We start from the raw sequence: 13,054 nt of genomic DNA on the forward strand, positions 1-13,054 counted from the left end.
CAGAAGGCTGATTTAAATAGACGAAGAAGAGAGGCGGTAGTGGGAGTTGCAACAGAGACAGCAGGAAAGAGAGGATGCAGCTTCTCCTCAGTGGCGATAGACTTTCAAAGCGAGGGAACCCGAGCCCGAACCTGTTGCGACTGGTTTCCCTGTTTAAAACGAGGCAGTTGTTTAGCAGCGAAACAACTCAGAATTTAGCAAGCTACAGCTCCCACCAATCGACTTCCGACGCCCTTACGAGCGATAAGGCCCTCGATAAGGTCCGCGATAAGGTCCGCGATAAGGCACTCGATAAGGCGCGCGATAAGGCCCGCCGCGATAAGGCCCACAGCTGCTCAGTGGGGTAGTCCGGAAACAGCAGTCGGTGCGGCGAAGAGGCACTATCCGCAGCAAGATCGAGTCGGTGCAACGGCAGCTGAAGGGCAGTGAGCCTGCCACTAACAAATGACCCTAAACAGCTTATTTAATGATGGCCGATAAATCCGCCAAGTTCGACCTCGCCGGGCTGAAGGAAGAACTGCGGGAACGCAGGCCCCCTGTCCTCGCCATCTCGGCGATAAGGACCAGTCCGAAAATCAATAGAGATGACCTGCTCGAGCTGTTGCTGCTGCTGGTCAGGTGCCCGCTCAACCAGCATCGCCTCCGACTTTTCTCATGGCTGCTTACGCATGTGGGCAACAACCGCTCCCTGGCGATGACGGACGTGCTGGGCGACATCGCGGCCTGCTCCTACTCTGAAGAACTGCTCTGGCGGGTGGTGGAATAGCTGGAAGGGGACATCCTCGGGCTGAAAATAGTCCAATCGATAATCCGCGACAATCGTAAAAAATTCCCCTGCCATCTTCACCTGCTTCTACGAACAGCCCAAGAGCGTATAGCGGCTCAAATTCTTCCGGAGGACTAAGCATGACCATCTTCAGCACGCAGCTGGTCTTCAAGGTCCCGCATGACGATATGGCGCTCAACATGGCCAACCTCAGCTCCGATACCGCCTACAATGTCATCAACCGGCTCTTTAAGTATGTCAACCCCTTGCTAGGCATCCCGATCGAGCAGGGACCAGTACGACGCTCGCTGCAGCAGCTGCAGCCGGGACAAGCTCTGCCGCGTGATCACCGTGGCCGGGGTACTCGGTCAGCCTCTGCAGGAAGTGCTACGGGGCATCGTCCGAGGGTGAGGCCTACCGCTCTCTAGCCAAGTTCTGTCCCTTCATGCCGAAGCCTTACAACAACTTTTTCACACATGAACTCGAAAACCCGCAGCCAGCTGTTCCCCGAAGGCTGCGTGATAGGTGAACTGCTGGCCTTCTACCACCCTCGGCACGGCACAAAGCTGGTCTTCGACAGTGCCCTCAAATGCCTGTGGCCGAGGCCTCTCAATCCGCCCCCGCCATCAAGAGTCTCATGAGCACCCAAGCGTTCCAGCTGCCCTAGTACGAGCACTATGTTCCCTTGATCATAAAAGGCTTCATCTCGAGCAAAAGCGCATGCGGGGCACGTGCGCTGGTGCAGCTGGCTAAAGATCTGGCCCGGAAGTTCAGGCTGGGTGCTGAGCAGGTGGGTGAGTTGCTGGCGTGGTATGCCACTTGCTCGATAGACACGAAGCACGCTCTGCTGAAGCTATTCCGAATTGTTTTGCTGAGCGACGACTATGTCCCAGAATTGAAAACAGCCGTCCTGCAATGCCTCTTTGAAAACAAGCACAGAAACGCAAAGAACGCCATGCACGAGGCCATCTGCGAGGCTTGAGCCGGCAGCCCCGTGCCACGGTGGAGATCACGAGACTGTGCGGGACTGACCACCCTGATCGAGCAGCTTGGAGATTGCCTGCTTGACTTGCCTTGGAAGCAGCTAGACACGCTGGTGAGGCTGCTGATCGAAGAATAGACGTGTGCGCACAACGAGTATGTCTTGACGAAGACGCTGTTTTAGTGTGGCGGACTGGGCGTGCCGCGTGAGGTTGCATTCCTGCAGGTCAAGAAGGCTATCGCTCTTTGCAGCCGGCAGGCAGAGGGCGATGCTCTCAGGGCTGCCTAGCTGGCCGCGCTCCTCATGGATTAGGGAAAATCATTTTCCGTGGAGGAATAAATTTTCCTGAACGAAGAAATAAAGGCGCTCAAGGAGATTTACGAGCACCAGTCGGAGCTGACCTGCAAGGCGGCCTCACTGCTGTACATGAATCTGGCGGGCTTGCTGGGTCTTGAGCCGTCCGTGCAGGAGACTTATCAGGACTGCATGAAGTTGCTGATCTACCATGAGCGCACTGGCGCCTGCGAAGACAGCTGTGTGAGAGGACTGCATATCCTATCAGCGATTATCAGTGAGTGCAAGCAAGCTGTGACAAAGGAGCAGGTGGTGGCTCTCTACGACCGAGTTGCTGCCTTCCTGCTGGCTGAGAGGGGGCCGGTGCAGCCCCTAGTGGAGTGCCTGCTGAAGGTCTGGACCAACTATCCGGCCATCTTCAACGAGGGCGGAGAACTGGCCCTAAAGCTGCTGATCAACGAAGACCCTGTCATCGTGCGGTTCGTCAGCACTCAGTACTGCGACTACCTCAGCCAGGCAGTCAAGGGCAGGCGAAACAAGCATCGTCTCACGTCCGCACATCACTAAAAAATCATTTTCCATGCGCAGAACTACATAAGGTCACTCCTGTGCAAATCGTTTTAGTAGTGGATCCGCCCGGCCCTGCCAGCAGTGCTGGCCTTTTTGGAGCAGTGCCTTGAGTACGGCTGCCTATCCCTGGTGGAAAGCTCAAGGTGTCTATTCAAACTGGCTCTTGATTAAGACCCTGCCGTCAGCGAGCCTGCCGTCCACATCCTCGACTTCAACCTACCATCTCACGGCGAAGAAATCATCATTAGCCTGAAAGAAAAACTACTATTCGCGTTGTCACAAGGCCCGGCCTCCCTAGTAAATATCAGCGGGCTTGTGGACCGGCATTGCGTGCTGTCCAACAAACTGTAAGAGGTCATTCCTAGTATTGGTGTCGGGGAGGAGTAACTGGCAGAGGCCCTTCTTGGTCTCAAGACTTTAAAGGACACTGCGAAGTAGGATCTCAAGCAGGTCGCATACTTGCTCCGCAAAGAGCCGGAGTTCGATAGCTAGGCCTACCCGAAACTAGCTGAAGAGGGGCAGGGAGGAGCCCGCCCAACGCAAAGAGACCAGGCGAGTGCGCACGATAAACACCAGGCCACGCGCGACTCCAATGGTCCTGGAGGAGCGAAAACCAGTGCCTGGGAAAAGAGGAAAGAAAAAGCGAGTGCTGCGGTGAATGTTGATTGGATCATGGAAAGCTGCCGAGCGCGTGTCGATTCAAATCGATGTCCTTGCGCAGGGTTCTGAGCAGGCCCTCGACATGTGCTCGCGAATTGTCTAGATCGCCCCGGAAGGGGTGCAGCTCCTGGCTCATCTCCGAACTCGAAGCCCCTTATTAGGTCGTTTTTCTCGACCTCGTGGCTGTGCCGGGACACGCTCGAGCTCATGGATGATGTGCTGCTCGCGGCGGTCGAAATCGGCCTGCATCTGCCATCAACCGTTTGCTGGCATTGTCCTCGGCTTCGGCCAGCAGCTGCTCTTTCTCACGCTGACGTTGCCCAGTCCCTCTCCTCGAGCAGGTGCTCATATTTTGCCGGTGTAGAAGGCCGTCGCCTCCTTGACCTGCGCAGTGGCCCAGGCCTGGTACTGCCGGAATGCTTGGATCAAGTCTTCCTTCTAGGAATGGAAGTTGGCGATAAGCTCGTTGATGACTGACTGCATTTGTGAGGTGTAGAGCTGTCGCTTCTGCTACATGGCCTCGTAGTTCTGCCGGGCTACGCTCTTGGAATGGTCGAGGACGTTGCTCGACCTGCTCAGCTCGTCTTTTAGCTGGGCCACCTCCCTAGCGAGGGCTTTGCTGCCTGCATGAGATTCCCGCAGCTGCCTGGAAATTTCCTAGAAGTCGACTGCCAGGATTTAGTTACGCTGGAATATTTCAGTCCTCTCTCTTTGCAGTTTTTTCAGTTATTCCTCAAGCCCTTCGAAATAGCGGATTCGCTATTCGAGGAAGGGCACCTTGGCCGCTTCCTGCTCGAGGCCTTTCTGGAGCACGGTCAGCTCGCGGTTGGCGGCTGCCAGCTGCTGCAGTCGAGCCTGTAGCTCAGCCGTCCCGCAATTCAGCTCGCTAGTCGCCACAGACAGAGTTTGCTCTCTGAGATTGAGGCTGTAGTTTTCATGGAGGGCAGTGTGATACCTCCCTTCGTACAGCTTCAGCTCATTAAGCAGTCGCTGGTTTTCACTGGCTAGGGCGTAGATCTCGTCCTGGAGGCCTTTCTGAACTTGCTAGGATTTTGAGTTTTTGAGGTCTTCGATGCCAGTGACCTCGAGCATGGTTCGTTCATGGTCCACCCGGAAACACTCGAGCTATTCCTGAAGCCGCGCCAGCTCTGCTGCCAGGAGGTTGCGATCGGAACAGACCCGGGTCAGCTAGTTAGCGGCTGCGTTTTTGTCTTGCTCGAGGGCCATGATCGCACCATCTTTTCTTGCGAGTTCCTCCTGCAGCCGAGCAATCTCATCAATCGAGAACCGAGGATGCTTGGCCAATTCTCCTTTCCGGCGCTGTTCCGAAAGAGCAGCCTCAAGGTCCCTGCACCGTTTTTCCAGGGCCTCGCACCGCTCGATATGCCCTTTTTCCCTGCCCTCAGCCTGCCTGCGAGTGCGCTCAAGCTCCTATCTATGGATTCGGGTGAAATGTTCAAGCGCGTCTTCATTGCTTTCAGTGAGCACCTTGTGCTCGCGCTTGTGGTGTTGGTCCAGTTCCTCGAGTTTGAGCTGATGTCCTTTCCCGAGCTTTAGCAGGGCCTCGTGATGGCTAGCCTCAAGGCTGTTGATGGACTGGCCGTGCATGTACTGGTGTTCTTTAAGCTTTCGCTCTAAGGCACGGATGACTTCCTGAAGGTTCTCCTTTTACAAGTCCTTTCGCCGAGCCTGCTCTTTCAAGTCGCCCACCTTTTCTTTGAGTTCCCGATTGCTGTCCTTCAGCTTAATCCACTCGAGGTCACTGACAGGCGTGCAAGACTCATGCCGGCCTGTTTGCGAGGCCATGAGTTAGTTCCTATACTGGTTGTTCTTGTCCTGGGCGGCCTTGAGATCAGCCTCCATCGCCCGCAAAGCCTTTTTGAGTCCGCTGATTTCATCTTCAAGAGCGCTTTGATCATGTCTGGATGGTATTTCCAGAAAAGAACGGGATTGCCTCGGTGCGTGTTCCAGCTCCTGGACAAGAGATCTCTCTTTAGCCTTAAGCCGATCATTTTCATCCTTTAGATAGGCGAGTTCTGTCTCAAGGGATTTGTCTTTAGGCTTAAAAGCCTTAAGCCGATCATTTTCATCCTTCAGGTGGGCGAGCTCTGCCTCAAGAGATTTCTCTCTAGGCTTAAGCCGACCATTTTCATCCTTCAGATGAGCGAGCTCGGCCTTCAAAGTAGTCAGTAGCCGAGCACCTTCGGCAGATTCTTCAGCAGCTGTTCTCAATTTCCTTCTAAGTTCAGTGACCTCAATCTCGAACTCCCGGCTGCCCTCGAGCGTCCCCATCTGAGCTCGCAGCTTGTTGTTCTCTTCGATGAGGCTTTCGATCATCCTCTCTCGCTCTGGCTGGTAGACGATGTCAACAATTTCACCTACCCGTTGGAAAATAAAACCCTAAGAGGTCTCTTCGAGGGACATGACCTTGATGAGCTGGTCCTCGGTGATGGCCTTCAGCAGCTTGGTGAAGAGATCCTTGAGGTACTCCCGGGCACAGTCCTGGTAGGTGACCTGCATTCAAATAATTTAACAGCAAATTAACCGCCACAGATCCATTGCCTATCCACGGGGGGAGACCGGCTGAACCTTGTTTATTTTGAATCACATTGACTTACTGAGGGCACAATTAAAACGTGCCTAGAAATTATGCACTACAGTGTGGTCAACATACAGTTCTAGCCTTCCGAAAGAACATTTGGGTTCAAGCCGATGCCCAGAAATCGGTCGCTGCAGCAACGCTTTATGCTGGCCACTCTGGTCCGCTTTCGGCCTGCCAGCAGTTCGATCGTCCGGAAGCATACGCAGGACATAACCCTTCCAAACAAAGCCGATCGATTTCTAAAAAAGCGCAGCAATCCCAAGGAAAAGTTGTTCAGACGAATACTCTCCAGCAAAATACTTTAAAAGAAAATAAAGGCATAACGCGAAAAAGCAGAATTTCTGCAAAGAGAACCTTCCAATACCATCTCCTCGACCGAGGCCCAGGAGCTCCCATACCGTGCGGTGGCCACCCACAGTGTGGAGGGGTGGCATATGAAAGTGGCTTAACATTGAGATATTGAAATAAAATTAATGCTCGAAGGAACTCGGACTGACTACCTGGTTCCGGGCTACACGGGCTTCATTCCTGCCCTCAGACGCTGCGAGGAAGTGCCCCCTGCCAAACAGAAGCCTCGCTCCTAAATCCCTGGGTATGCAGGCTATGTGAAGAGTGTCAAGCCCGAAAACATCATCGCCAGTACTTTCGGTAACATCACATACGACGTCAGTAATGAAGATTACGTCAAGGGCCAGGACCTGCCCCCCGAACACAAGTTTGTCTCGACCTGCGCACACACCTACATCCAGCCCAGTCACATGCTGCAACGCACGGCCGCGGATGTGGTAGGAGTACCGAACATCAGGAATTCTGTCAAGGAACCAACTTTTGAACGCAGTGGAAAGGAAACTGACCAGTTCAACTTAACTCGCAGTTGGGTTCCTGAGAAAAAGCTGGCCTCCTCAGCTTTCCAATAACGAGTGATTGAAAAGGATGGAAAGCCTTATACGAAGCTGGGCGAGCCTCTTCCTGGCTACACCGGGTTTAACAGGCGAGTGCTGGCTGGCAACATATTCGGTAAGACCTACGGGATGGCCCGCTAAAGTGCCAAGCAAGATCTCTCTCACATCCAAGGCGTCATGGTCAAGACACTGCAGGACCGACTCGCCGGCAACCCGAACATCAAACCGTGACTGATCAGAGCTCAATTACGGTCCAGTCCTTGGTCAGGACGTAGGCCTCGTCCAGCACCGCCACGTTATAGCAGCGGGTCTCGCCTAGCATTGCGAAGCCGGTGCTGTTGTGCACATGGCCGAAGATGTGCACTTTCGGTTTTTTCAGCAGCACAGCCTCAGCGAGGGCCTAGCAGCCGATGTGCTGACCGTCGGAGTCCTGGTCAAGCACTCCGTAGGGAGGACCGTGGGTGACAAGAATGTCCAGGCCTTAAGGGATATCCTTCCAGATGTCCTTTGCCAGGCTTTTGTGGTATTGAAAGCCCCAGTTGAAGAACAGCGGCTGGTAGGGAGACCCGTAGATCCTGAGGCCAGAAAGTTCAACCAGCTCGTGGGAAAGGTAGGTGCAGCGGGACTTCAGAGCGTCGATTTCGAAAGCAGGGTCCATTTTTTCATATTTGTGGCGCTTGGGCTTGTGCTTATTCAAATATTTATCCTGTTCGAGGACGAAATCGTGGTTGCCTGCGATCACCACCTTGTCCTTGTAAGGTAGGTTATCCAAAAGGAGTGAAATCGGGCCAACTCGCCCCTGTAAGAATTCTGGGTGAAGTCCCCGGCATGGATGAAAATATCAGCCTCTGGAGGGGGCTTCTCCAAAATTTGTTGGTGAGTGTCATGGGTGTCAGAAATGCAGCTATTTTTTAACCTGCCTTCCATGCCCGATCTATTAGTTTAATGCGATATTTTACTAAACCATTGAAATACAAAGCTTTCTAGGTCAAACCTGCGCACTCTGTCGCACAGAGCATACCGAGGCCTGCGTTCATTACTACTCCTGGTTCAATTACGAACAGGTTCAGCAGGAACTTGCCATCCACACGGCTGCGACGATCCCACTCATGCGGAAGGCAGGACAGCTGGCAGCCAAGACCTGACACATACCGCAAATCTGGTCCGGCCAGGCGTCACCCCCGAGGATTTGGACCTCGCCTGCCACGAGTTATCGTCCGGCATGGTGCATATCCAACACCGATAGGATTTCATGGCTTTCCAAAGTCAGTCTGCACATCAGTCAACGAATGTCTAGTCCACGGCATACCGGATTGCAGGCCCTTAGAAGATGGCGACACTCTCAATATCGACACTTGCATGTTTCTGGATGGTTACCATGGCGACACGTCCTTGACAGTGGCAGCCGGTAAAGCCCCGCAGTACATGCAGGACCTGATAAGAATCACCCAGGCAGGCGGTGTACAAGGCGATTGCCTGCTGCAAGCCTGGCGTCCCAATTTCAGTGATCGGTCACACTATCTAACAATACGCCAAAAAAGTATGGACTACACGTCTGCTCCTTTTTCACAGGGCATGGTATCGGTCACCATCTGCACATGGCTCCTCCAATTTATGCAGTTGCGAATTCAATGCCTGGATTGATGCGGAGGGAATGGCCTTTACAATCGAGCCGGTGGTGACTTTAAAACCGGTGGTCGAGTCAGACCTGGAGCTCTGGCCTGACGGGTTCACCTACATCACCAAGGGACAATCCTAAAGCCCAATTCTAGCACACAGTGTTGATCACTTCATCAGGGTGCGAGGTCCTGACCCAACGCTAGGACGAGACGATAAGTCCACCCGAGTGAAATAGAACAATAGATTTCATTCAAATTCGTTATTATGAGAAAATTGATTAAAAGAATGAGTGAATTTTGGCCTGGCTCATGTCAACAGCCTAATTGAAGTTGAGGGATACCTACTTGAAGCCGATCAAACGGTCGCAGTCGCAGTCGCAGTCCAAGGCGGTCTTGCCCCGGTCCAATTCCATTTACAAGAGTATGATGGAGGAGCAGGGCCAGAGGCTGACCAAATCGATCAGTATGAGAAGCAAAGAGCTAGCTCGGCAGCGGTAAAGGATCGAAGAACTTACACGCAATGGTACAGGGGTTTTAGAGCAAACTGTCTCGGGCCTCGGGATCGGGTATTGAAGGGTTGCAACAGGACGTGAGGATTGCGAGATCTGAGATCACTTCTCTCAAGATGAAGATTAGCAGGGCGCAGAAAAGTGAGAGTTTCGGGCCATTGACAGTGAGTTGGAGTACTTGAGGGATGAGAGGCGGGAGCTTATCGACAGGGAGGCTGACCTGAAAAGGCAGATAAAAAAACAGCGGGCTCTCAGAGCATTGAACCAGCCTCCCCGGGCAGCTGAAAAAAACTCGTGCGAGGTCAAAAGGCAGGCCCGCCAGACTATAAAAATTACGGCGCGAGATCGAACTTCTGTCAAAGTAAAGACAGCACCTGAACATTATGCTGGTGAATAGCACCAAGCCTTCCGAAAGACAGTGCCCTAAAATTCAAAAAACTGAGCGAGGAAAACGAAATAGGCCTTAAGCGAGGGCAACAGGTCGAAAGAAGCTGGAGAGGAAGAGCAAGACTTCTGGTAACAGGGGTCACTGATACTCCGAAATTTCGATGATTGATTTATTATTTTAATTGGACTTGAAAGAAAGGGCAGCCTTGGGCATCGAAACAAGAAATCAAATGCTGTTATTAACGGTGGCCCTTGCAGCCCCACCCAAGCCAGAACCGCTAGAATCATCGGATTAGTGCATGCTGTAGGCCATCCGGAGGTTAAAGCCATACTGCCCCTCCCTCAATGACTACACCAAACGTTCTCTCACCGTGATCTTCTCCAACTGCGTGCTCTAGACCGTCGGAAGGCCTCCCATCAGCTGCCAGTCCCATGCCTGCTTCAAGAACATGCCTGACTTCCAATGGGAGATCTACTCGAGCTATATCGTGCACATCGACAACCTGTGCCACTACTACAAACAGGTCGACTGGGAGGAGAATGCCATGAAGTTCATGGGCAAGCTTATGGAACGGTCCTATGAGATGGGGAGGGTCGTTGATGAGGGGCTTGAGGCGGCTAAGCTGGCGGCTGCTTAGAATGAGGCCCTTAGGATGGGCATCAAGGAAAGCCTCTAGTTCCAGCGCAAGGCGGATCATTAGATCAAGGCCAGCCATTCCGCCCAAGCATCTCTGCAGGCCGACCTTCTATCCCAGCTCTCCCTTCTGCGCTCCACCTTCGAGATGCACACCAAGAACTTGGCAAGCCTACTTTCCCAGTTCTCTTCTTTCAGAGCGAGCCTTTTCTTCCAGGAAGATTTTGTATCGCTGGTGCTGTTCTATGGCGCGGCAGGAGTGGTGGGGGGTAGCTGGGGGGTGGATGCTCGGAGGAGGAGGGAAGGCGGTGTTTGGGGCTGCGCTCGGGCTGGGACTGGAGTTAGGGTGGGGCTGGGTGGGGATTGCTAGGTTCGGGGTGGGGACATGGATCGGGATGATCTTGATAAGGGGGCTACTTGGCAAAGAATAAAGTTCAAGGGATATAAGCGAAGTTAATCACCGGCTCCGGACCAGCCGGATATCCAGAATATTCAATGACTGCATGGACCGACGACGGGAATGAGATCTAAAATAATTCATATACATCAATGATCAGTAACATGTTGAGAACCTACTAACCGCCCCCAGTGGTGAAGAGGAAAAGGAAGCTGGACCTGGACTAATAGTCAGAGCATATGAACCGCATCCTGCACTCTGATGAATTTCTTGATCTTAGGCTTAAACTCGGGAAGCGCTTTGAAAAGCTGTTACCTTTGATTGAACTGAGGTATTTGGATAAAGGCGAGCCGCTCTTCTTCGTCGGGGACTCCACCCCCAAACACTTTTACATCATCTTCGAGGGCAAATTGTCTCTGATGGAACCGATCGACGAATAGAAGGCGCTAGCCTACACCCGCAAGCACAGGGACTTATATCCGTGCGCGGGCATCCGGTTTGAGCCGGACTTCATGCACCCTATGTTTAACTACCATGACCAGACCCCGATCTACAGGCTGCGCAAGGTTATGGGGCCGGGCGTCACTTTCGGAGAACTTCTGCTGATCCTATGACGAGAGAAAGGACCATGACTGTCGTGGCCAAGGAAAAGGCTACAGTCGGCTACCTTACCAAGGCCAACTACTTGGTCATGTTCAAGGAGTCGATCCTGGATGAACGGAAGCGCCTGGACTGCCTATTCCTCAACTTCTTCCCAATCCGGAAGCGCCTGCGCCTTCGAGAATTGAATTTCAAGCTAAAGCGAGTAAAGTACAACTATGGTGCCGTCCTCTACCACATCGGCGAGGATATCGGCAGCGTGTACTTAGTCATGAAAGGGGAGGCGACTCTTTGTGATAAGAGTCTTAGCGATGGGTACTTGATCGACCTGGTTACGATCAAGGGCTGGGTCGGTGATCGGGCTTTGAGGAAATCTTGGAACAGAGAAACAAAGGCGGCAGGGCGTATCAGGCGAAAGCCACCTCGGCGGCTCTGCATTGTTCTGGAGCTGCCAATGCAGCACCTCCGCAGGATTTTCCAGGAGGTGCCCTCATTTCTGTAGGACTTGACCAACCGCTACCGTCATCACATGGCCAGGCTCGAGGCTAGCAAACGCCGCCTCAGACAGGTTTTTCTCGACCCAGCCTGACACGGCAGCCCGGCCGGCCTACCAATCAGATATCCAACAGCTGAAGGGCGTGGTCTCCAGGCTGGAACGAGTCAGGGACGAGGGGATGCAGAGGCTGGGCAAACATGCCGATCCTCGAAAAGTGCAAAACGCCCGCCCGCACACTGCAATCTTTCTTTAGCAAAGGCCATCTGCAGTCCACTCGCAGCCTGGACTTTAGCGACTGATACTAAAATTTAATGAATTTTGGTCATTGACGCTTTCTTTTTGTGCAGGCCGGTCGGTGGTCGAGAATGAGTCTGAACTGCACTTAGATTCTTGTCATTCTCTGGTATATCTATGGGCTGGGCAGACGGCTTTATATGCTAATGACGATAGCGCTATATCATCCTCAGAATCTGTTCGGGAAGATCAAAAAAAGAGTCAATTTGCAGCTTTGATAGTCTGCTGTCCAACGAAAGCGATGCTAAAACAATTTCTCAGTCCTGAATTATCGTTTTAACTTCACGTCCGTTGATAAATTAAGCAGATATTAGTTGAACAGATAATAATCAATTTTTGTTTGAATCTCATGGTTTGACTCCGACATGAAGAGAGCCGCAGTCATGAGGCAGCTTGTGGGAACTGAAATAATGACACATCTTCAGAACGAAAACTGAAAGGTACAGAACAGCGAGGCCCACGTTCAGGGCGAGAAATTAAGCAACTGATCCCCTTCTTGAAGGCAGGTAGGAGCCCATAGGCCTAGCACAGCGAGAGCTGCCCCCTGCCCTGCGCAGATGATCTAAGCCCCGATCATGGCCAGCGGTCATGCTTCTTCAGTGCGCTGAACCACATGAGCAGCAGGGCTGAGCACAAGGCACAGGCTGATGTTGCGATGGCCAGCACCAAATTGCTAGTGACGAGGAGGGAGAGGATCGCGGTTAGAATTCGCCTGAGCAGGAGGTAGGCTGGCATGAGAGTTGACTTGACTGTTATGAGCGCGGGATCATTGTCCGCGAGCAGGAAGGCGAAGCCTAGCGGAGGCGTATGCGGATAGCAACCCGTCCAGCACGACCCCCACTAAAAAAGACAACCATGCAAATCCCTCCAATAATTACCAAAATAATCGAACGCACCTTTTCGCTTTCCATGCCGAGCCCTGCTTCAAAGGTGAGATCAAAAGCCACGATCAGGAATAGACTGAATGAAAACCCGGTCCCCCACTCAAACAGCGACTAGCTCCTGCTTTCCAGTCGGGGTTGGTTTATAAAGGAGCCTTACCAGCGAGCGCAGCCGTAGAGCAGTAGTAGCAGCGGGATCAGCAGAAAGATGCAAAGAAAGAGAATACCCAGGTAGAGCAGGGCCGATGGGTGTGAAGCCAGCTTAAGCATCCGTTTTACGGGAAAGAAAAGTGTTGCCCGGGTCAGTCCTCAGAGAGGGGAGGGCTTTGACCCCGTAGAGCTGAGAGTGCCCGGAGGATTATTGGCAGCCCCATCAGAGGTTTAGCTGGTGAAGTTGAAGTAGGGCCGGAAAAATCTGGTTCGTTGTTATCACTCGCTCCAGCGAAAAGGATGAGCCTGTA

Source organism: Hippocampus zosterae, unplaced genomic scaffold (genome assembly GCF_025434085.1).
Source record: "Hippocampus zosterae strain Florida unplaced genomic scaffold, ASM2543408v3 HiC_scaffold_382, whole genome shotgun sequence".
Classification (NCBI taxonomy): domain Eukaryota; kingdom Metazoa; phylum Chordata; class Actinopteri; order Syngnathiformes; family Syngnathidae; genus Hippocampus; species Hippocampus zosterae.